The sequence below is a fragment of the Bos indicus genome, chromosome 18 (genome assembly GCF_029378745.1).
Source record: "Bos indicus isolate NIAB-ARS_2022 breed Sahiwal x Tharparkar chromosome 18, NIAB-ARS_B.indTharparkar_mat_pri_1.0, whole genome shotgun sequence".
NCBI lineage: Eukaryota > Metazoa > Chordata > Mammalia > Artiodactyla > Bovidae > Bos > Bos indicus.
Window position 1 is genome coordinate 38,540,960 of NC_091777.1, and position 25,787 is coordinate 38,566,746.

The 25,787-nt window shown below is 41.6% G+C and overlaps 4 long non-coding RNA genes across 5 annotated transcripts in view; 1 reads left to right on the plus strand and 3 right to left on the minus strand.

The window, feature by feature from the left end:
* The window catches only part of LOC139177355 (uncharacterized), a 526,558-nt gene that overhangs the window by 408,453 nt on the left and 92,318 nt on the right, over positions 1–25,787 (plus strand). The gene's annotated exons all lie outside the window — the stretch shown is intronic.
* Positions 1–25,787, minus strand: part of LOC139177354 (uncharacterized) — a 117,596-nt gene that overhangs the window by 73,429 nt on the left and 18,380 nt on the right. The gene's annotated exons all lie outside the window — the stretch shown is intronic.
* On the minus strand, positions 1,724–4,524 carry LOC139177090 (uncharacterized). Of its 2 annotated transcripts, XR_011561513.1 has the most exons (3): positions 3,630–4,524; positions 2,859–3,030; positions 1,724–2,582 (listed from the first exon to the last, which is right to left on the minus strand). It is a non-coding gene; the product is annotated as an uncharacterized lncRNA (long non-coding RNA). The 2 variants fall into 2 exon arrangements; XR_011561512.1 differs by having other exon boundaries at positions 1,724–3,030.
* On the minus strand, positions 6,195–12,543 carry LOC139177091 (uncharacterized). Its single transcript, XR_011561514.1, has 3 exons — positions 11,863–12,543; positions 9,530–9,583; positions 6,195–7,698 (listed from the first exon to the last, which is right to left on the minus strand). It is a non-coding gene; the product is annotated as an uncharacterized lncRNA (long non-coding RNA).

Here is a 25,787-nt window from a genome sequence, read left to right on the forward strand (position 1 = left end):
TACACAGACTATACGATGTAAATCTCATAGTGAAGAAGTGAGGTGGGGGGACGATAGAGGATCAGCAATGCAGGATGCATCAGGTCAGGGCTTCTGAAGAGGATTTTTTATGAGAAGCTATGACAAACAATAAAATGGAATCAGATTAAGACTCAGAGGACCCGTGAATGCCTCTTGCTAGCTTTCAACCCTAGGCAATTTCATCACCTCTCTGAGCCTAGGATCCTCATCTATAAAATAAGCTAAATACTAACTATCTTGCCTGGTTGTGGTGAGAATTAAACAGGATAATACGTGTGAAGAGCACCCTGGAAATTGGAAAGCCCTGTGCAATTGTGTGAGAAGATGGGCCCTCTTGCTGCCCTTCATCATTTGCTGAGGTGCCTTTTCCGGTTGAAGTTATTTCAGATGCTGTGGAAAAGCTTTCTTCCAAACTAAAGGCAGGATCTCTCTTTTCTGGGGATGTCTATCTTTTTTTTTTCCTATCTTTTTTTTTACTTGCAATGAAGAGTTCTGTGGATAAATAAGAAGAGAAATGTTTTTAATTTTTTTTAATGTTAAAATAGGACTAATCACTACCTTAAATATTGGAAGGGATACACATGAAAATATTCAAACATATTTCTTTCTAAATATTTAATCCTCCCACTTACAACCTTTGTGAAAAATCTCTGTTGTGTGATCACTACCTTAAATAATGAAGACATTAGACCCTGCCTGCTAAGGTGCCAGTGACCAGCAGACCAACAGGCCCTCCAAATATCCATTTCCTTCCCCGCTTGATTGTTTTAAATTAGCACTTCTCTCTCAGTCCAACAAAACACACTCCCATGATATTTGCCATGCAGTTGCTAATATCTATATTTTTTAATTAAAACATTTCTCAGAAAGACTTGGCATTTAAAAGACTACAAAGTTAACAAAAAACACCTGTGGTAGCTATTTTAGACTAAAATGAAGATTGCAAACCAGCACACCGTAGGCCCAGGCTGTCCCCACAGACAGATGTGCTTTATTTGATCTGTAGACTGTTTAGAAAATAACACTAATAACAGCCAACATTTAAAATTTGATATTTTTTTATATTTAAACATACCAATTTCTACTGCCTCTTGGAACATTGGAAGATCAGGCAACACAAGGCAGGGCCTTTATTCCCCTAAATAAAAACAAATGGCTCTGTCTCCATGTCATCCCAAGCCCTGTGTGTGTGGATGTGTATGTGTGTGTGACTCAGTTGTGTCTGATTCTTTGTGACCCCATGCCTCCTTAGGCTGGTACCCACAGATCCCTGGAGATTTCAAAGTGTGTGACCCCTAGGTTAAAGTCAAACCAAGTATAACACAACGGAAGGGGAGAAGTTTGTTTCTAACAATAGTGCCTAAAATAAAGAAAAAGGAAGTCCCAATACCTGGGCTGGAGTACCTGATTGTTAGCTCTTAGCATTCTGTCTGCCCTAATACAGGGCTCTACAGTAGTGGAAGTTAAATCTTTTCCTTTGTGTACTTAGTTGTATGATAGAGATTAAAATAAAAGCAACAACTTCCTTTGGGAAAGGCCAAAAGCATAGCCCCAAAGAAAAATTTGTATTACTTCAAAAGCTGAGGCAAGCAGCCAAAAGATTCCAGAAGGCTCGTCCTAGCCTCAACAAGGTCAAGAAACTTTGATGACCTGTGACGGCATGCAAAGACATCTGGTAGACCACACTTTACAGTTCAGAAGATAAAGCTCATTCTCAGTTTTATTAACACAGACTTACTGGCCATGGCCGGTCTTTGCGACATAGAAGAAATTCCCAAGCAGTGCATTCTTGGGCTCTTGTCAAGTGGTCTGTTGTCTGTGGAATTTCCTATTCTCCAGCCCCAAAACAGAAAGCAACACCCACCCCCCCCCGCCAACCTCAGCTTTGGCCGACATGAGATTTAAAGAGGATCATTTGTTTTCATTACAGCCCCTTGAAGCCCTTCCTTCCCTCCTCATTAATGAATTTCCAGTCTTTCATCAAAAAACAAAAACAAAAAAACAAACACAAAAAGGGACCTGACAGAGGACATGGTTAAGTGGCTGGCGCGCGTAGCGGTGCCGGCTTGAAAGAGAGGAGACGGCCATTTACTGATTTCAGGGAGGGGTTGACATTCTTGGTTAGTATGCTAATTTCATCTCCTGCATTTAACATTCAGATCAGGTCCGGACAGGCCCTCCAGAGCAGCAGAGTCCAGGAATGGGTGGCTGTCTGCCTTGCAGCGTTGAACAGTCTCTGCATGAATTACATAAATGCCCCAACATTCCGTCTGCTCTGACTTCACTCTCTTCCTTCCTCTCTAAAGACACACAGACAACAGAGCCATACACATGTGAGCACACACTCAACATGATGATGTCACATGCAAACACACACACACACACACACACACACACACACAGACCCTACAGACATAGGTCTCTATGAATGCTGAAGACATGCAGTGTAAGATATCCAAGTCATCCACAACTGGCTTAATTTCTCCTCCTTTGAGTCTCCAAGGCACACTTCTGCAGGATGTATGTCTCCTGCTCAGGAAACTTGCAGTGTACTGAGGTATCTGAAATAAGGAAGCAATATGAAGAGTAAATCCCCAGTGAAAAGGAACACATCTTTCTGTTGACCTTCCAGTCCCAGAAATCCTTACCGGGGAAAAAAAAAAAACCAAAAAAAAAACCTCTACTCATCTGTAGGGGCACCAGATAGCTCAGTTAACTGGACACCCAGAAAGAAGAAAGAACCAGGTCATTTTATTCCTTGGGGTACCCACTTTGTCATGGTGTGTTTGGAACTCGGTGTTAAACGAGTATTTCATCCTGGTTGGTTTTGGACTCACCAAGCCACAGCTGGGTGACAAGGGAAGAGGAATCCCAAACTCGCTCCCACATGGCGGTCCAAATGGCAAGGATAAGTCACCTGGCACAGTTTGCCTAGCGCCCAGACACCAGAAAACTGAATTTCCTCAGCCTCCTCTTCCTAGCATTTTTCTGTAGCATTGCAGCAGTTTCCTGGAGACAAACAGAATCAGCAGCTCCTGTTATCAGAAGGCACATTTTGGGGTTGCTTTGAATAGACAGAAGCTATTCTGAGCAAGCAGGAGCTCCAGTTAAAAGGCAAGGAAAGGTTGGTTTTTAATGTTCTGTTTTGTTTTCTCAAAGTGTGACATAACCGTGTCATCTGGCATGCCATGGTTCCTTCCTCTGGCTACTCTGGTGGACCCTGGTCCTGACCCCTGGTGCCCACGCAATATTCCACTTTCGGCTGAGGAACACCGGGCAGTTCCTGTGGGAGCTTCCGACAGGAGCGATGGTTGTTTTCTCCAAGCTGCAGACTTGATTTGCCTCGATTTTTTTTTTTTTTTTTTTGGCTCTGGTCCAAGATGTTTTCCTGTCATCATTTCACTGTCTTTTCCAGTAATCCCTTTTTTAAACATGGCCAACAATTAGTCGATTTATCTCCACCACCAACACCACCCCCCACCCCCCATCTCCACGCAAACACGCACTCCACTGAGCCCCATCACTGTCTTGTTTTGCCTTGAAGTCTAAGAAATTACAGCTTCTCATTAGCTGGAGAGCACGTTTGGAACGGCTTTGTATTTACTCACTTAGTAAGTGATGCTGGCCTTTTTAATTATTCTCCCTCCGCGTGCCATCACAGAGCTGCAAGCTGTTCCAGGCAAGCCAAGCGACTGCGTGTCCTCCGCCAGGCAGTTGGAAGTAATCGTGTTTTACCTCACTGCTGCTGCTTTCTTCCTCTCCTGTCAGCAAGCCAAGGAATCCCCCCAAAGCTCTTACGTAGGAGATACCAAAACTGTGAGTCACTTCTGGCTCCCCAAGCAGAGGGAGCCCAGGGCACCGTGAACGGAACAGCAGACCCAAGATGGGGGTTTCCTCCCAGCCAAGCCCTGGGACCAGATGTGCAGCCATGGCTTGGTTTTTCTTGCTGTTGCTCCCTCTTTCTCCTCCACCCTCATCCGTTCCTTCGTTTGCCAGCTTCTTCCTCTTTCTTCCTTTCTGTGTTGTCGACAGCCGCAGACCCAGCAAGAGCTGGGTCCCTCTCGCCTTCTGTTGTTTTTTTCTCCCCTGCCGCAGGCTTTGGCTGCTACCTCTGCAAGCTGGATCACCAAAGACACACGACTCCCTCACAATGAATAATCAATACAGATATTGATCTGTGGAAAATGTTTGTAAATTCCTGAAAGGGAATCGGGAGCAGGGGGCAGGGAGGCTCGTGGGGGACGACGACTGGAGTGCCGGTGGCGGAAGGCAGCCGAACTGGATTTGGATCCCAAGGCTGGCTGGCTCCGAGGTGACGGTACCGGAATGCGTGCGAACGAGGGTGCGCGCGTGTGAGTGCGCGGGTGACGCCGGTGTTGTGTATGCCCCTTTCTCTACAGCTGCTTTCCCTGAAGAATCAAGAGCCAAATGGTCGGGAGCCCCTGTCAGTGCCATGCCTTGGCTGCGGGCCAGCACTGTTTTGTTTTCATTATCACACGCTACTTTGCAATTTGCATAAATACAGGGTTATTTTTTATCGTGTCGCCCAAAAGATAAAAAAAAAAAAAAATAGAAGTCTTTGTTGTGTGCAAGAGGGGCTTGCTGCCTACTCATCATGGCTAAGGATTTAGCATATGTGGAGGGCTCCAGAAGAAATACCGGCAAAGAAGTGGTAATCACAGAGACGAAAGAATACAGGAGAGCCGAAAAGAGGAATTTAAAGATAACTGCAGGGGATTCAACTTGATGGAACCAAATATTAGGAATATGTTTTCCTCTGTGGAGGAGTGGTAGTGCCTTAGAAAAGCGAAGAAGAAATAAAGACCACCAAGGTCTAACCAGTGGCCTATAGTATACACATGTCACTCTTTAACGACTGGAATGAGCGATTTATCTTTGGTGGACATTGAACGCAAATTTGCTTTCTCTGCCCTCATCCAAAGCTTAGAAAGAATGGGAACAGATGGAGCGTTTCCAGCAGACGGGATGTTTCAGAACTTGGTCTGTTTTCCCCTCCTCCCTACAGCTTGAGCAGCTCAACCACATCTCCAGAGCTGCATTTGCCCTAGTACTGAATGGAATTTGCATCCTCCCTTTGGCTTTTTCACCTTCAGGAAAGTGGGTACAAGAGAGTCTTAAGCTAAATAGCAAGCTTTGGGTGGCTTTCTTCCTGCATGCTCAGAGTCCTGGCTGCAGACAGAGATGAGGCCTCCTGAAGTTATGCCCCCAAGTGGATGGCAGGTGTGCTCTCGGGTCCCAGGAAGCAGCAGCTTATTTCAGAAAAGCTTCTAGCTCTCTCAGGCCATTGGATGGCCCCCCTTCCCTTTGGTTTCCGGTCCTTTCACCTCTCGCCCACTCACTCTGTTTCTGTGATTCGTAGTAAAACCTCTCTCGGATCATCCTACTCTTTTCTATCGCTGTTCTGTCTTCTCCTGCCCTGGCGACAGAAGGGTGGCGCCTCCTTTGAGATAGCTATCTAGAGTGAGACCTCTGCATGAGGACTCAATTCCAGCACCCCTGTCCTGGAAGGAGCCATTCGCTTTATCAGCCAGCAGCAGCCTCAGGAGGAACACGGATTTTTTTTTTTTTTTTTAATTCCTTTTCTGGCTTCTGATTAGCTCCAGCAATCCAATTAGCAGAGGAATTTATATCACACAGGCCGAAGTGCCCCTGCTCATCACAGCGGCTCAAGCCCACTCTTAAATTCTGTCGATAGTACGTCTTCCCGTGACATGGATTAATTACAGCGCCAAGCCTTCCCGAGTAGGTCTACCCGTGAAAGTGTATGTGATTATCAGAATTAAAGAAGAGGCAAAAAGGATGACTTTTGTGTATCACTACATGATGCATGAAGGCTGCGTTGCACATCCTCCTTCCTGTGGGTCTCACATTGTTCTAGTGTGTATCAAAAAGGCCAAGGGAGTATTATGGAGGATTCAAAAGTGGCTTAATTATGGCCCACCCATGCATTTTCTTCCTATCATTGATTGACACATGTATCATGAAACTTCAGAGCTCTTAGAGACTGACTAATTTCCTGCCTCCAGTGTATACTTCCCCCAAAAGAGTTAAACTATTTAAAAGAGCTCCATGGAGAGAAATGACATTATCTTCATTGGTATTCCATTCCAGTTGGGTACAATTGTGATATCATTGTACCCCTGCATCTATCTACAATTTCATTCCAAATTTATCCTTACATTCATCAATCTCTAGCATCTATCTCTCCATTCATCTCTCTATATTCATTTATATATCAACTATTTATTCTGCTTCCCAGTCATCTATTCATCCATGTGCATCTAGCTATCCATTTTCTAACCATGTATTGATCTATGAATATCTTTCTATTATCTGTCATCTACTTGTCTATCCATTTGTGTCTCTATTAATTCATTTGTCTGTATTACCCATCTATCTGTTTTTCTATCTATTCATTAATCTATTCATGTATCTAGCCATTCAATCATATATCATTTGCTTATCAGTTACCTTTTTACTTTGTGCCTTTTGTTAGCTATGATCTTAACAGAATCCCAGATTCACATTCTCAATCATTTTTAAGGTAAATAACATTCAATTTCCAAATGAAGTCTATACCCACTGTGTACTTGGTTATCTGTTCTCTAGTTTAAGAGTATTGTCAGCTATGGAAGTAAGTCCGTAAAATCGTATGGCTTTAAATGTGTTAAAAACTACAGGGAAGATATTTTATCCTGGATTTGTGGTACATTTTTCTTACTATAAGTATTCATTTCTACTCCCTTTAAACCATGGCTTTAAAAGAGGGGAATTTCACATAAAGTCTGCAGGTAAATCTCATGCAGGTTGTTAAATCGACCACTGACCAACCTCATGCAAGTGATCCAGTTCAACTGATAGTAACTTGAGATTACTTTTATCAGAAAGAAAAACAGATACTAAACCCTTACATGGTAATGTGGTAGTGCATGTTTGAATTTTTCTTGTATACAGACTGGGAGTTGAGTAGCATTTTAGAAACTAAAAATAGGTTAGTTTTGTTCAGAGTATATTCAACATTGGACCAATACTTGAGAGTCAACACCTTCTCAGAATGACCCCTACCATTAGCTCTGAAGAAAACGGGTCCAGGGAAGCCTTATTGGGTTGGAGGAAATTGTCAGTGGATAAATTTCATTTGCGTTTGGGACAGAAACTACAGTTTGTTGCTGGGAGGGCTGCAGTGGTTGGCTGGTTTTTCTCTGTGTTTCTAGGGAATCACTTCCCAAGTAGGAGCCCAGTTCAGAATTCTAATCGAACAGCTGATCATGTCTCTGACCACACTGGCCATCTCTCATATACTGTTCTTGTATAGGTAGTATTATCCATTAAAGATCCAAATTTGTTTTTCTCTTAATTTTTAAAAAACTAAACCATAGTATACTGATGAAGATAAAGCCCGTAAAGACCTCATCAGTTCTGAAATTGCCATCCTCAAAGAACAGGCAGGGACCCAAGCCATGTGTCTTCCAAGAGATCACAGATGTGAAAACCTCCTCGTTCCTCTTCTCAGATCCTTTCCATTTGTTTCATCACTGTAGCTTCTGGACTTGATTGTAATCAGAAATGATATCTAGTGAGTTCATGCTCTTGTCATGGCTTTTTTGTCAGGCTAACCAAGGCTGCCTTCTCTGCATGACCCAGTAGATGCAGCACCTAGGAGGAGGCCATGGAAGTCTTTTAATTTCTTTTAAAATCATCAAAAAGATCAACTTTTGGTCAAAAAATTTAACATATAATATTAATATACTAGGTTTTATGCCAATGCAATTAGAAAGTAGTTGCTATTGTTCAGTCGCTAAGTCATGCCCAACTCTTTGCAACCCCATGGACTGCAGCACGCCAGTCCTTCCCTGTCCTTCACTGTCTCCTGGGGTTTGCTCAAACTCATGTCCATTGAGTTGATGATGCCATCCAACCATCTCATCCTCTGTCACCCCCTTCTTCTCCTGCCCTCAATCTTGCCCAGCATAAGGATCTTTTCTAGTGAGTTAGCTCTTCGCATCAGGTGGCCAAAGTATTGGAACTTCAGATTCAGCATCAGTCCTTCCAATGAATATTCAGGGTAGAAAGTGGAAGTTTGAATAATTTTTCAGGGAGGAAGAAGCCCATGATGGCAAAAGCACCCAGAGTCAATGAATGTGGCTTTGACATTAACCAGCTACTTATAACTTAGTCATGCTCAAAAGAGTGCAGTGGTTAAGGACCTGCTCAGGAGCCAGCCTTCCTGGGTTCATATCCTGGCACCACCACTTGTTAAAGTCATTTAAGTTCTCTCAGTCTCACTTTCCTTAGCTGTAAAGTGGAGGTAATGGTGCCTAATGCATAGGAATGCTGTCAAGATTAAATGATATTACATATTTAAATTGCTTAGCATATAACTTACATATAACGAGGGCTCAGTGAAATTTGTTATAATAATAATTATTATTATTGTTTTGGCTTTAAATGTCTTGTTTCAAATGTCTACCTCTCCTCATTTCAGCAGCTATACTAAATTAAGTCTTTCATTTAAAAATTTTAGATTGTCTTCTAGTTACCATAGACAGAAGAAAAAGTAGTTAATTGAAATTCCCTCCCAATTCAGGGAAATTCCCAATTCCCAGAAAATTTTGTCTCCCAGAAGTAGCAAATTCTGTACTATCTACCTGGAACCAGGTCTTGTTCTATAATATAAAACTTCTCTAATAAATCAGCATCATCTCTCTTGGTTGGAGATTTGATTCTTTCCTAACCTAAAACAATCCTGCAAAAATCTTATTAAGAACCACAGGTTAAAAAGAATATTGTCAAAACTTTCTCTCTCCTTTTCTCTCTTTACTTTATTATCCCCTCATTTTTTTTGTCATTTAACTCCAATTATGAGATGCTAAGTGCTTTTGGAAATTTCATTGTTAATATCTTCTCACAGTGCTATTAACGTAAATCAAGTTTAATAGTGTCCCAGCAAGTGTAAAAGCAATCAAAAATTCAGTACTCACGAATCATTCTGTAATTTCAGCATAAAATGTTAATAGAAATAATATCCAATACCATAAAATATCAGTAAATTCAACTTTAAATATATGTGATGAATTACTTCACCATCCTATAGCATTCGTGGAATATTTTAGTATGTAGAACTTAATTGGCCAAGCCATACCTCAGTCTTGCTCAGTCTGCCAGAAGTCTCCTCCTCTGCTCTCCCCCTACTAGCCAATCCTGGAAGATTGGACAGCTCAATGACAGGCCTTTTTTCATCCCAGACACACTGAGTTATTTGGCCATAAGGAAAAATGACTCAGGATCAAGGTGGGAAGTACAGTCAACTTGAAGGAATTCAAATTAATGAGAACAAAGACACTGTAATTCAGTTCTAAGAATATTGATCAGTAGCTGCAAGGCCTTAGCTCCATATAATCAGCAAAGATGGCTAGGATAGAGGCCCTGTCCTTGGAGAGTTCACATCTCATGAGACAGACCCAAGGCCGAGACACATACAACTTACAGTATTTCTGGCCCAGCACTGAAGATAGCTGTCAAGTATGTCCTTAAGAAGGCTCTGGTGGAACAGAAGTTGGTCAATTAATTTTAAATTTTGCTAAAGCAGGAAAACATAAATGTGTGTGTGTGCGTATTGACTTGTATTTTAAGCATTTTAAACTTAAAAGCGACATACATCTTTTGCATGAGCCACCACCATAGTGCTTGAATACTGCTTCCACTCTGAAGGGAGAATTTAGATACCCAAGAGGCCCTCAGAGTGCAGAATCCTTAAGTTAATACTTGTCCTATCCATAGGGCAATTTTTAGCAACTCACCTGAATGTTTTCACAGAGTTAACTTAGCTGTCATAGAAACAACTCTCTTTGCATGCATATATCTCTGTTTTATACTTTATTCAGTTACAAATTTCATGAACAAAAACAATTTCCATAAAGACGTTTGGGGACAAAAACTCTTAGGAAGAATATGACTCAGTGGGTGGGGCCAGGACTGCTCATGTACTCTAGGGTGTGGGTTATTACCTGGAGCCACATGAGGGCATGGCATCAGTCAGCAGGGCATCTGAAGGGCATGGAGAGTGACTGTCCGTTTAGCTAGTTAGTGAAGTGAACGTTGCTTAAAGAGGTCTATAAATGGAAAGGTGAGCCCAGAGACAAAGAATTTGTTGTTGGGTCAGAACAAAGATTCTCATGGGCTGATATTAACTTTGTTTGTTCTAGGATTGTATGATGTAGGACACAGCGTTAATGGGTCTGACATCAGAGTGTCAAGTTAGTATCTTTAATACTTCTTATTGAACAGCTTGTTGTGGCTCTGACCTCTAGAAATTTATTTAAATCTTCCTAAACCTGGCTTCACTTATAACCTATGAGGGTTTCAGAAAAACAAGTCTCAAATATTTGCTCTCTGTTAGAGACAATTGCACTTCCTACATTTGTCCTAAAAGAGGTTTCCTTAAACCTGTATGTCCTCAAGTGTAGGATACATAGCCACAGTGATGTAAAAGATCATGTTTGGAGGTATACTAGTTAACATTTATGTCCTTGTAAAATATAACAAGCATGTAATCTCATGATTCATGCGTATTATCTCTTCAGTTCAGTTCAGTCGCTCAGTCATGTCTGACTCTTTGCGACCCCATGAATTGCAGCATGCCAGGCCTCCCTGTCCATAACCAACTCCCGGGGTTTACTCAAACTCATGTCCATCAAGTCGGTGATGCCATCCAGCCATCTCATCCTCTGTCGTCCCCTTCTCCTCCTGCCCCCAATCCCTCTCAGCATCAATCGTTTCCAATGAGTCAGCTCTTCACATGAGGTGGCCAAAGTATTGGAGGTTCAGCCTTAGCATCATTCCTTCCAAAGAACACCCAGGACTGATCTCCTTTAGAATGGACTGGTTGGATCTCCTTGCAGTCCAAGGGACTCTCAAGAATCTTCTCCAACACCACAGTTCAAAAGCATCAATTCTTCACCGCTCAGCTTTCTTCACAGTCCAACTCTCACATCCATATATGACCACTGGAAAAACCATAGCCTTGACTAGATGGACCCTTGTTGGCAAAGTAATGTCTCTGTTTTTGAATGTGCTATTTAGGTTGGTCATAACTTTCCTTCCAAGGTGTAAGCGTCTTTTAATTTCATGGCTGCAATTACCATCTGCAGTGATTTTAGAGCCCCAAAAAATAAAGTCTGCCACTGTTTCCACTGTTTCCCCATCTATTTGCCATGAAGTGATGGGACCAGATGCCATGATCTTCGTTTTCTGAATGTTGAGCTTTAAGCCAACTTTTTCACTCTCCTCTTTCACTTTCATCAAGAGGCTTTTTAGTTCCTCTTCACTTCCTGCCATAAGGGTGGTGTCATCTGTGTATCTGACGTTATTGATATTTCTCCCTGCAATCTTGATTCCAGCTTGTGCTTCTTCCAGCCCAGCGTTTCTCATGATGTACTCTGCATATAAGTTAAATAGGCAGGGTGACAATATACAGCCTTGACGTACTCCTTTTCCTATTTGGAACCAGTCTGTATATTATCTCTTAGTATGAGTCTAAATTTCTTTCAGTAAAATTGTAAGTCCATTGAGAGAGAAAAATACTGTTGCAATGGAGGTGGTATAGGAATAGGACAGAATCATGAAGATAGTAGTCAAATGACTGAAGTTTAGGAAAGCCAGATTAAGCTTTTAAGAGATATCGCTACCTTTAAGAGATGTCTCTACCTTTAAGAGCTATCTATTGTTTGAGAATTCTACAATTCAGCCACTCTACTATTCACTTTTCAAGTAGAAGGTTCTGAAAGTAGTAGGTAGCCATGCTCATGTGAAGCAACTCACCTTCCTGATCTTTTGACAGTTTTCTGTGCCTTGCTGCTTTTGTCCATTTGGTTGAAACATTTCAGCTTCCACACACAGGCTTATGTCAAGCAAGACACCTGAGAGACCTCGTAAAAGGCAAACAATTCTAGGTGGTTGGTGTAGCCTTTCGTCAGTCTGCCAACATGGAGTCCAGTTTTTCCTGTAAATAAGACTCTGTTGGCCACGGTTCTGTACACAAGCTCTTGTTTCTGCACAGGCCACACCTAGAGATACGGCTCAGGGTACTTAGAAACAGCACTTTAGGAATCCTGCTTATTTGACTTGGCTTGTCTCGCTAAGGTGAGGTCAGCCTGCTGTTCTTGACTCTGTCCTGGGAAAGTTCCACGTCAAGAAATCTGATAGAACCGCCGAGAAGCAATCTATCAGTAGAAGCTCAGTATGCGATTGACTTGAACAAGAAAGTTTTCTGAGTATTTTATATACATATTGTGCTGCTAAATCCACTTTCTATTTTGCATTTTCTTACGTTATGATGGAAAGTCACACTTTAAACCCGAGTATTTTCAGCATGCCATTCTGTATTATTGGTCTTAGTATATGACACTCACATGAGGAGAGATTATTCACACCTGGTAAGTATCTTGTTCATCTTTGGAAAATAATTATGACCAGTGGTGATGACTGCAGGGCTTATAGAAATAGAAGTGTTATAGAAATAGAAGAAAACGATGTGAGAAGCTTCTGGGAAACAGAGATGTGAAAAAAAAAAAAAAGGGTTCATCACTGAGTTGTGCATAAGAGAATGTAAAACAACCTAAATACCCAACAAGGGGGTTGTATTAAAATAAGACATAGTTTGTCCATATAATGGTGTCCTGTGAAGCCATGTGAAGTGATAAAGACATGAAAAGTATATACAATGTATTAATAAGTGACTTTTTAAAGTTTAAAAATAGTATAGATAGGAGATCCCGATTTTGTTTCAAAATCTATTTAAAAATTCAATTTCAAAAATAAAACATATAGTCATATATAAACCATCTATTTTTATACACTAAAATTGTAACTGTGAACAGAGGTATTGCAGTTTTTTTATATTTTCTTCTTTGTGTTTTTTATATTTTCCAAATGTTTCACAATGGTCACATATCTTTTATAAGCAGAAGAAGAAAAAAATAACACACGGTATACATATATATGTATATATATATATATATATGTATTTCTTACAAGGCAAGAAACAGGCAGCAATCTGATGTACAGAATTACTTTTATTTTTGAACCATTTGGCTTTAATGCCACCAATTTTGTAATCCTAGAAGCATGTTTATCTAGTAAACCCTGTTTTCCATTATGATCATGACCATGGGTTGGGATGTTGTGATTAGTCAAATCTTCTTAGAACTATCCCACATGGAGTACCAGTTTTCAGAGAATTCAAATATAAATACATGAAACTAGGCAATATAAAAAATAATTTAATCTTCCTGAGTTGATTCAAAAGGAATCTCATAATCCCTTAGTGCTCCAATATTCTTTTCATTTTGAATGTCAATGACCTCTGAGGGAGGAAGCATAGAGGTGAGAGTTAATAGCTATGTCTGGTTCAATGCCCAGCTCAACTTCTCCCTGAAGACTTTCTGGCCCATGCATCCCACTGATGGCTCCCTCTCTGAGTTCTAGGGCTTTTAGAGGATATACCTCCTCCTTGGGCTTTCTGTCAGCTTCTTCCCTGCCTCTGGGTCTCCCAGGTCCTCATCCTGGACTCCCTAAGACCTTCATCCTGACCAAAGGAGAAAGCACAGCCTCAAGCTCTATCTTCCAGGGAGATCAGAATTAAGCCAAGTTCAGGACCCAAGATATAGTGGCTCAGTTACAACAACACTGTTCTGAAATGATTCCTTGTCCAAGATTCCTTGTCCCGAATGAATTCCAAGGTGCATTGGTTCTAGGGGTCAGCCCTTGGGTTCTGCTCAGGCTGCTATTAATATAACACAAATACCATAGACAGAGTGGCTTATAAACAATAGGAATTTATTTGTCTCAGATCTGGAGGCTGGAAAGTCTCAGATCAAGGTGCTAGCAGGTTCAGGGGCCAGTTAGGCCCACTTTCCCATTCATAGCTGACCCTGTTCTCACTGTGTTCTCACATGACAGAAGGGGGAAGTGAGGTCTTCAAGATCTATTTCATGAGGACTCTAATCCCATTCATGAGGACTATAGTTTTATGATCTGTCACCTCCCAAAGGCCCCATCTTCTAACATCGCCACATTGGGGATTAGGTTTTAACAAATGGACCTGGTGGTGAGTGGGGGTGGGGGACACACACAAACCTTCAGTCTACAGGAATTACTTTGTTCTTGGTGACGGACCCTTCCCAGGGCTACAGCTTTCCCCAAATGCTATATGCCCAACAGTTCCCTAGAACTGCTTGCTCCCTACATAAATCCCCCTCACACACATACATCCCCAGTGTGCCATCAAATAGGGTTCGGGGACTCTTCTACCTATAGAGCACCTACAGGAAAGTTAGAAAATGGAGATCATTCTCGGAAGACAAACAAACACAAGAATGCAAGTCCTCTGGATGAACACAGCCCCACAAACCCTTGGCAGGCAGAGCACAGCACACATGCTTTTCAGCATACAGCAGCTCCCTTGAGTAGGTATCTTTGTATACTGAACACAGCAGCATTGAGGGATTCCATAGTCCACGAATTTTAGAGAATACTGCATACTGTGTCTGTCCTTTTGGGGCTTCAGAATGCACATGGGTGTGTTAAAGGGCTCTGCCAAGACCTGTACACCAAGATCTATTTGACTTCCTTTAACCTCACCTCTGACCACATTTCTCAGACTTATTTGTCAATGAAGCCCATTCCTTTTTTCATGGTTTACAGTTCACCTGGCTTTTCCCCAAATATATTTTGCAGAGGAACTCTTACCCAGCTTTCTGGGGCCCTGCTAACCAGAGAAGGCAGCCTTCAAGCTCTCACCCCGCTGAACTCTGGAGAGGGCCAGTCCAGAAGCAAACATCACAGCTTCTCTACTGTCAGCCTTACAGACCATTCATTCCTTTGTGTCAGGATCTCTTACCACCAACCATTTGTCCAAACAGTGATAGGAAATTGCAATATCCCTCAAACAAATAGGCTCACAGTCCAGCAGGACCTTGGCTGTCAACTGGGCTTATTTGGGTCCGTGTTCTGCTCCAAGCATCAGATCTCACCCAGTCTCCTCCTGTTGCATCGTCTGACACATCCAAAGACCATGTGCGCTAGTTATTTTGCATAATTCTTTCATGAGCATGAACCCATCAGGCAGTCTTGACTTAGTGCCTCTAGTGCCAGGACATGTTGACAGATGACTGAGAGTAAAATACATTAAGAGTGTGACTTGTTGAAAGCAACTGCAACAACAATAGATCTGTATGTTGCTTCTACGAATTTCTGTTACCATGAAGAGAAGCAAAAATCAGATCTAAGAAGCCAAATGTCCATCAACAGATGAATGCATAAATAGAACATGGTGTATCTGTACAGTGGACTATTACTCAACCATAAAAGGGGATGAACTGCTGATACACGCTACAATACAAATGAATCTTAAAGACGTAAAGTAGGAGCCAGCCACAAAAGGCCACATACCGTGTGGCTCCATTCATATGAAATATCCAGAAGAGGCAAATGCACAGATAGATGGGAAGCATATTTTTGGTTACCAGACCAGCTGGGGTGAAGAGGGGACGGGGAGTGGCTGCAAATCGGTGCAGTTTCCATTTGTGATGTGGAGACGTGCTGGGCTTGGTAGTGATGGTTGCACAACATTGTAAATAACTTGAAGCCACTGAGCTTTGTACTATAAAATGGTTAAAATGATACATTTTGTGTCTTCTTAGCACAATTTAAAAAACAAGTCAAACTAACTCTAAGAAAGTTCTGGGTACTGTAGAGAAATTTCCTGGATGTAGCCCAGCATTATTTTCCATAATCCTCATCCAAAAAGTTTCTTTAGACAGGTTAATCATTGCCTCTCTGTTGTGAGGTTTTAAGACTGGAATTCCTTTTAACCTTGTGGGCCAAAGAATACTGAGCAGTTTCCTTTTTCTTATTTAGGCATGGTTATGATGCATTATAGACTTTTCTAGTGAGCTATCTCTGGCCTTCTAATATATATAAATCTCAGTAGGGCCACGCCTTGTGCCATTCTGGGTACCCCTTTTTGCAGGATGAGTGATTCCAAAGCTATGCTAAGTCTGGGGAAGTTGAAAAGACATGAGAATTGGTGGAGAGGATGTAGTGACATAAAAGCTTTCACTCCCAGAATAAAACTGGAGGAAACCGTCACTTCTGTACTCTAGAAATGACTCATGAACAATATAAATCACCAATCAATCTCTTTCTGAAAAAGTCCTGGGATGTATAGGTTAAAAGAAATTGGATTTTTTTTTTTTAAGGTTAACTACAAAGCCACCAGCAGGGGGAAGTATACAAAGAGATGTCAGGACAGCCTTGGGGCCCCAAAATGTCCTGGGCTCCTCTGTAAACAGGGAGGCTTCTTTTGCGCCTTCAGTAGGAAAAATAGCCCTATTGTGAGCCTGTGAGAGAAACAACCTTTAATCCTTGCAAAGCCCAATAATATTATGTATATTGACTAAAACCCTGTAGAGTGGGCCTGACGGGGTTTTTTCATTACCACGGTACATTGTAACCTAGCTACCTTTGAAAAGTAACCAACATTGAGAGGCACTTGACATTTGCAAAGTATTATGGGTGTCCTCTCTATGTCCTCTCAAGTTCCCAAATTTACAATGGTCTTAATTTAAAAGTTAAGCCGGGGGATCAATTGCTTAGTGTAGGGCCAGGCTGCCCTTTTTAAAACAAAACAAAAAATATCAAACCCCTGTGGGCCAGTGTGACCTGACTTCCTCATGCGGCTCAGGTTTTGGTGGGTTGCATGTTGTCTCGTGTTTAATTTTGAAGGAAGGTGTCTGAACCCCCAGTTGGACGGTCATGTTCCACTCTTCCAGGTGTTGCTGAGATGTACGAAGGCAGCAGCAGCTGGTAATGAGTTGGCGAAAATGAAAAAGGAACATAAGTAGCTTCTTTAGCAAATCCCCTGGAAATGACATGGATCCTTGAGGATCGATAACATCGATCTATTCCAGGGCTACAGCCCTGCTCCATCTGACTCATCTGCAGTGTCAGCCCGGGGAGAACAGCAACATTATTACCGTCAAAACTGCGACCAAATCAACTGGGAAAATCAAACTCCAGCCTGCTTTCAGCTCCCTCTGTTTGGGCAATGGCCATGGGTCAACATTAGAGCAAGGATCAGGCTGAAATCCCAGGGGAGAACTTAAGTGGGCCATGGCCTTGCTTTCAGAACATATCTTTATGACCTTCAGTGATATTTGCACCACTGTCTACCTCCTACTGAAACTCCAATCATTGTGTAAACCTAGACTCCTGACCTGGGAAACTGGGGAATCGAAGTTACTTTTTAGAAAATGTTCAGATGACATTTGAGTCTGTTGTAAGCAAGTGGTCTGTTAATGTTTCCTATCAAAATCAGGCAGGCTGATTACTAAGTAAAAGTAAAAATTCAATTTGTTTACCATCAGCTAGTGCTTAGATTACAGAGATGAATGGGCTGACTCTTGACTCTGAAGTTCACAGTCTTTCGGAGACAGATGTAACACTAGTGATATCAAGTATGGAGGCTACAGTGGTAGCAGATCGTGAGACCACTCTGGAAACCCAAAGGAAGGAAACCAATTCAGTTTGAGAAGGTTTTACAGAAAGACTGACATCCAGGCTGGCTTGGGATGGACTCTGAGTGCCATGGTAAAGAGTGTGGACTTGCCCTATATGTGGCAGGGAGGCCATGAAGAAAGAGACTAACATAATAACATGGCAGTTTAAGATAACCAGCTTGCAAGTGTATCAGTCAGCTATTGCCATGGTAGTGCTGTGTAACAAACCTTCCCCAAAGCATAGTGTCTGAAAACAGCAAACGTTTGTTTACCCCTTATATGTCTATAGTTCAGCTTTGGCTCTGCTCTGCTTGTCTGGAATCAGCTGGGCTTAGCTCCAGGCTGTAAGACACATTCAAGTCAGCTTCAAGTGTTTTGTCATTCTGCGACCAGTCACTATGTAAGGCATTTTGTTCCTGTAGCATATCAACAGAGCATAACAGTAGGAACAGGAAAATGCAGTGCCTCTTGGGCCTCGAGAGCTAGCACCCATGGGCACACATGCACACACACACTCACATTTCGCTGGTCAAAGTCACACATTAATTCAATGAGGCAATACACTCCACTTCTAGTGGGAGGAACCTCAGTCACAAGGCAAAGAGTGTAGATGTATAATCCAAATACAAAGAGGGCATGAAGAATGGTGAACAGTGATTCACTCCACCACACCAGGAAGAGAACAAGTTGGAGTGAAGAAACCATAGGCAGTTTATGTGGAATACGCTTTGTGTAAAACAGAAGGAAACAATCCATTGAGCGACGCAGAGGACTTTTCTGAAGCTGCACAGTCCAACCAAGTTGGCCTCACCCATCTAATCAGAACAGGGAGAAAACTCTAGCTAGAACATTATTAAATGGTTGGTTGAAACATTTAGGAATTCCTGGTTGAATTATGGTCTTGGCAGCAGCTGCCTTCCAGACCCATCTGGTTTGAATTGGCAAAACTGCAGCTGTGCTTGTTGGTATGGGTGAGCCTTTCTTTTGAGTAATGGGTCTGCATGGAAGGGGTGGAGACAGGGAAGAGAAGGATGAAACTGTTGTCATGAAAAATGAGTAGAGAGAACAAGAGACCTACTACTGTTTTGCTTTGCAACATGGAATCGGGCCTGTGGTTCTGGACTGGAGGACAGATTCTTGCAGGATTACTGGGTCCCCTCTGCTTTTCTGGAGCTATTGTACCCAGTAGATGCTGTCACATCACATACTTGGGTTATGAATTGATTGTTTTGCTTTTATGAGGCTGGTATAATTAGTTTCACATTTTTAATTTATAGCATCAGCTAAGCTTTTTAATCCGTTATTTATGGCAAAGACCTAAGAACTAAATTGCCTCCTGCTCTACTCCCAGAAAGCATTTCAGTCCCACAGTTTGTAATCAGTTGTTTGGCTAAGACATGTGGCCCTCTTAAAGGAAAACTTTTCTCACAGACGAGTTGCTGCAACTTCTTTGGATTTCTTCCGACGTGAGCCCTGGAAACCTTGAAAAAAATAAAGCCTCAAATGTTTAAATGGAGTCATGTTTGTCTAAAGTCCTGCATTAGGAGAAAGTGGAACTGGCAGGGATGAGAAAATCATGCCAGAAAAGTTCCATTTCAAGAAAGAGTCTTGTGTTGGGTCATGTTTTCTGTCTTTGGCCGCCCCCATGCGGTACTCAGGTACTCAGGTGTATTGTGGTGCGGTTTTGTTTTGTTTTGTTTTTCCCTGAAACAACTAAGGAATGTTGAGTGTGTAAGAAGTGAACTCAGGAAACCGGGATATGTGAGGAGAGATCTGTGCTGGGAATCAGGGGTCTTGGACATTGGGCAAGTGAAGGATGAAGCCCCCAGCAGACTCAGAAAGCATCCGGTATACTTCTAGCTGATTTCCTAGGACTCCTGAAGCATCTTCGTCTAGTCTGGTTTGAGACAGCAGCCGCAAGTTTTCTGAAAACTCCTGTTGAGTAGTATCGATAGCCACACCATAAGTCACTTTTTAAAAAAAATCCCAGTCACACTTGTAGATCTGGAAAGACAGGATATGCCATAGCTCACATTCAGCTCTGCTGCTGAGGTGGCATGGGGCGGGGGACATGGACGGCTTCCAGACTGGTAGCCCCCTTGGCAGCTTGAGCTGTAAGCTGCAGTCTCGGCTTCAATCCCGACTTTGATTCTTTGCCCAAGTCCATTTGAGCTGGAGTGTTGAAGGGTTAAAGATGAAGAACCAGACTGTGGCAGGAGCAGCTCCTACAGGACAAAGGAAGGCATTGATGCCGAGCTGGGGGTCCTCCCCCTCCCCCCTCCCCCACTGAGGCTGAGGGGTCTCAGTGTTTACCGAATGTTAAATAAATACCAATTGAATCGTATGTTTAATGAGGTGTATCAAACATGTAATAAGATACATATCTATTAAACAGTTGTGAAATCTCAGTAAATATGTTCTTAATAATAAAGGATGCAGATGGCTTACAGATTGGACCAAAGAACAAAGGCTAAAGGAGCTTATGGAAGGAAAAGGAGAGCCATCTTCTGAAAACTGAGAAGACAGCTGATTTTCAGCCAGAATTTGATACATGTATCTGCGCTCAACAAGAGCAGAAATGGGACCTGGGCCCACAGAGAAGAGGACTATAAACTTCGAAACCTAAAGACCAGGAGAAAAAGTGACTAAAATTAAAGACAGAAAAATGGTTGCTCACAAAAATGTCAGCAGGATTTTAAATATACCTTCAGGTTTTAGCAGGGTACAATTCTTAGTATCCCATATTTACCCCTTGAACGTCCCATACTGCAGGGACTAGCCAAGTATTAGAAAACAAAAGAGTCACATGATATGTAGGTAAAGGATTATTAACTTGTTTTTCTTTCTCTAAAAAGTGGTAATTATCATATTATATTGCAATATGCTATTGAAGTTACATCAGAAAACTGCTATTGAAAACTGATCTCTTTCTCCATGCACACAAGGTCAGGCTGAGAGTCTGGTTAAGCATGATTGTTTGCCAGACAATTGGTGCTTAGAGTTGAGAGAAAAGAGGGAGAAAGCAGAATCTGCAGGGAAGAGATAGGGTGGCTTCCAGTGAATTCTGAAATAAACATGAAGCTTATGACCACATTTCCCAACCATTCTCGAGTCTTTGCACAGAACAAAAATTACCCCCTTTTGTTCATCAACCTGGAATAATCAAAGCCTAGGTGCTATCAGCATGAGGCCTCTGACCAGGCATTGCCCTACCATCTTGAGGGCAAAAACATTACTATCGCATCATACTGTATGGGAAGCTATGTCCTAGGCCTTACAGAGAACTAGAGCTCAACCAAACCTAACATTCTGTCTTTCTGATCAGAAACCATTCCAGCTTTGAAGTAGTCAAAAAGTGTGCAGATGTATATACAAGCATAATAATTGACATTTGGATTGCTTTCTATCTGTTTGACATTGTTCTAAGTGTCTACATGTATTAATTTATTTTAATAACACAGTAACTATGAGCTCAATGTTATCATTATCTCCACTTAAGAAATGAGGGAATTGGGGGGATACAGAAAGGCACTTCCCCAATAACCACTAGTTGGTCAATGGCGGCACTGAGGTTCAAGGCCAGCTAATTTGACTGGAGAGGACATATTTGCAACCCTGACTCTCTATTGATCCTTTCTAAGAATTTTAGAGTTGTGGGTCACAAAGAAAAGCCCAATTGTGCTGTATATTGAGGTTAAACCCTGTAGGGCAGCTCATAGCCCCAGGCATACGGGTGGGGTCAGAGTAGCAGGTGGGCTGCGTGGCTCCACATCGCCCACTCTGGAGCACATTCGCACTCTACCCATGTGCTGTGGCACAGCAGACGGGAGGTCCTCTCTCTATAGCTCTCAGGATGTTCATAGCAGAGTTGTTTACAACATCAGACCAAATGCTATAGCCAGACTAGGTGCATAATAGAAGTGGATAAAGTCCGTATGCTAACATCTAGGGAACCTTTACAAAGTTTGATATAAAAGCATTTGTTGGCAAGGAGAGATGTTCATGATATAAAACACAGAAAAAAAAAAGGACATGGTAAAACAGGATATAGCATTTGATCTTATTTTCATTTTTTAAAAAAGGAGGTGGATAGATAGATCCATCTAGAGAGAGACGGAGAGAGAGGGAAACAGGCTTATAGAACAGTCACCAAATGTTTACAGCTGTGATCTCAGGATAATGGGCTTACAGGTGTTTTTTTGTTGTTGTTCCTTTGTTTTCTCTGTCCTTTTTCTATAATGAACATGGATGACTGGAAAGTTTTTTATAAAAAATCACCTGTTGAATTCCTATAGAATTATTAATGTTCAGGTTCCCTTTCAGTCTAAACATAGTTTCCCCAGACCAACGACTTTCAACCTTTCACTGTCGTTGTTTTAGCAGCAGAATTCTTTTTCTAATAAAATCTCACTCATAGCTTCAATATATAAAAACAGATCAAATAGAACTTCTTTGATTGAAGCCAGATGTGGGGCCCAAAGCCCACCACCCACTTAACTGCCCCCTTCCCACCACCCCAATTCCTAAATGGGCATTGTTCACAAAATGCTCCCCTGGACCACTATGTGAGAATCGTGCTAGCCTGAAAAACATGCTTGGAAGGAATAAATATATTTAGATAATCAAATAATAATTGAGAAAATAATAGAAAACTTGATTATTTAAAAAGATAGATTCTTTGTAATTTAAATTTAAATGCGTAGATTTTTGCCAGATCCTACTCTGTGGACACTTTGTAGGGGTCACCAAGTGGTTTATTCATGTGGCAGCCTCCTTGCATCCAACATGACGCCTTTATCACAGATACAAGTGATACCTGTTTTGTAGTTTTACTTCTTCTGTTTGATTTCTGCTCATTCCTATACTGTCCTTAAGTGTCACTGAACTTCCAAAAGAGTCCAGAAAGAAGCCCAACACCCACTTTCCGGCACCTTGTTTAAGCTTGCTTTCATGGTATTTACATGCCTCTTAAAGAGGCAAGCAAATTGTAGTTGGTAGAAAAAGATTTTAAAGAAAACTGAATCGTTGACCCGAAGAACACAGAAACACTAATTTGAAAACATACATACACCTTTGTGTTCACTGCATTTTTTATAATAGCCAAAATAGGGAAATAACAGCCTCTGTGTTCATTAGTGGCTAAATGGATAAAGAAGATGAGATACACACACACACACACACACACACACACACACATACACAGTGGAATACTACTCAGCCCTGAAAAAAAAATGAAGTCTTGCATTTTGCAACAATATGGGCGGACCTCGAAGATATCATGTTAAGTGAAATAAGTCAAATGGAGAAAGACAAATGCCATATGATTTCTTTTGAATATGGAATCTTAAACAAAAGAATGAAAAAAGAAAGTTAAACAAAACAAACTTGAAGATACAGAGATCAGATGGGTGGTTATCCGAGGGGAAGGCGAATGGGGCGCTGAGCAAAATGGGTGAAGGAGGGCAACTGTATGGTGACGGATGGTAACTAGCTTTGTGTACTCACTTTGTCATGCATACAGATGTCAAACGATAATGTTGTGCACCTGAAACTTACATAACAAAAAAGTAAGAAACGTGGGTTTTTTAATGCAACATGGTCACCAACAATCAACATTTGTGTCTGGTAAAAACGGCAGTATAAGACAGGCGAGAATAGAGCCTCAAGACTGCCCTAATGTGAACTTTGAGTCTCAGCCTCAGCCTCAAACAGTGAACCAAAGAGGTATCTTTCTGCTTTACTTTATCATTCATTCTCCAGAGGAAAGCTGAGTAGATCCCTAAGAATTAGGTGAGTGATCATTCACCCACGATCAGAGGGCTATTGTTTCATTATCTTTGTTTCCTAACTGTTCTGGAAATCAAAATAATATTTGAAAATACACCTTTCTGAAAAAAGATGCCAAGATATCCCCACCTCTCTCCTCTTTTCATCACTTTCTCATCTGCCATTTCTGCTGTTCTCCTGCATCCCACGTTAAGAGTAGCCTCGTGACTCTTAGAAAGGATTAATTGTGACACTGTGAGCTCAACTCCGCTGAGCTGAGTTGAAATCTCGTTCTGGATGCTACAGGTTATTAGGGTTAGCCGAAAGAATGCACATTTATTTACTGAAGGTACTTTATAAATCAATACCTTGTTTTTGAATTCAGGTCAATAGGAATAACTCTGAAACACAACCAACAACTACAGCAACCCTAAAACAGCACTTTCAACTTATTGATTTTCAGAAAAGTATCTTTTCCTGGCATTCTTCACACACCCTTGATAAGCAGCTCAATGCAATCACAAATTTAATGGATTTCCAACCCCCCCTTCCCAAATATATATTTTTATATATTGTCAACATGCCTTTGAATTGCAGCCAGTTAAATTTTTGAAAAAGATAATTTGGGCGGGGGATGAAAGATGGGAGTTTGCATTTATTTCTTCCCAGTTTTATGGGGAGGTATTTTGCTGATTCATTGCTGGAGCACAGCTAACCAGATCCACCAGCTGTTTACCATTTAATTTCTTCAGTCTTTGGGCGCCTGTAGATATTTCTCTCGGAGAAGGCAATGGCACCCCACTCCAGCACTCTTGCCTGGAAAATCCCATGGACGGAGGAGCCTGGTAGGCTGCAGTCCATGGGGTTGCTGAGGGTCAGACAAGACTGAGCGACTTCACTTTCACTTTTCACTTTCACGCATTGGAGAAGGAAATGGCAACCCACTCCAGTGTTCTTGCCTGGTGAATCCCAGGGACGGGGGAGCCTGGTGGGCTGCCGTCTATGGGGTCGCACAGAGTCATACACAACTGAAGTGACTTAGTAGTAGTAGTAGTAGATATTTCTCTAACTTCACTGAAAAAAATTTATTTCTTCTTGTGCAACAGTATTTATTAAGTACTTAATTGGGGATAGTCTTGACCTGGGGTACTTCAAAAAGCAAAAGTAGCTGGAATAATTCTTACCTTCCTTTGAGGCCAAGTATTTTTAAGCCGGGGTACCAAAAGTTGTTCACACACTACCGTGTGTATGTGCACGAGTGTATACAGGTGTGTGCATGCTCCTTTCTTGAAGAAAGGAGAACATGTGTGGTTCTTGGAAGAGCCGTGACCCTGAAAAAGACATTAAGTGCTCTAAGGCAGCATTTCTCAAAGTGTGGTCTGGGAACCCCTGGGTTTCCTGTGGTCTCTGAGGTCAAATGATTTACATATTAATACAAAAACATTATTTTTCACTCTTAATCTCTCACAAATGTACAGTGGAGTTTTTGATGTATTATACTGCAACAAATTAAATGTAGAGGCATCATCTGAAAATCCAGCTGTCTTCTCTTAAACTAGATGTTAGAGATTTATAAAAATGTGGCACAGTGACACTCTTCTCACTAAATTATTTTGGTTTGGGAAGTATAATTATTTTTCTGAAAGTATGTTACTTACGTTAATGTACAATGGGATTTTTTTAATGAGTTAATATGTACTTTTTTTTCAAACTCTAATATATCCATAAATATAACCTAGACAAACAAAACTCTTTAGCATCCTTAGTAATATATAAGATTGTAATTAAGCCCTGAGACCAAAAAAGTTTGAGAATCACTCCTTCAGAAGATGTGGGGATTTCTCTAAGCAATACTAATATATAAGTAAAAATAAAAAGAGTCTGAGAGTTTTACAAGTAGGCGGTTGTGCTGTACCTAATGTATTGGGTTGACTCATATGAAATTGTCAACGTGGAACCGTTATTTGCCTACAAGAATGGTCATTTCATGTGGTAAACCTAGTAAAAAGATATTGTTATCAATCTAACAGTTGGGCTATGTTTACCTTGGTCCCTCATTTCTCAAAAATTGAATCATCTCATTTCAACTCAGAGGCTCTTCACACAAGTATACCGGCTTGTGCTTCACACGAGTGAACTGCTGGCAGTGTATACAGAGGGTAGTAGTGAGAAGGTCTAGGAAAAGGGCAGCTTCCCTAATCCCGTAGGATAGATTCCTCGCAGTAGAACTACTGGCCAAGAAGCTTGAACCTACATTTGACTCTTTATTACCAAACTGTTTTCCAGAAAGTTGTGCTAATTTACATTCCCATCTGCCATGTTGTAGAGGCTGCTTTACTTCTCTGCACCACAACTGGGCTTTCTCTCTTTATCTCTTACTCATCCTCCCCTCTCCCTTCCTCACATTGCTTACCCTCTGCT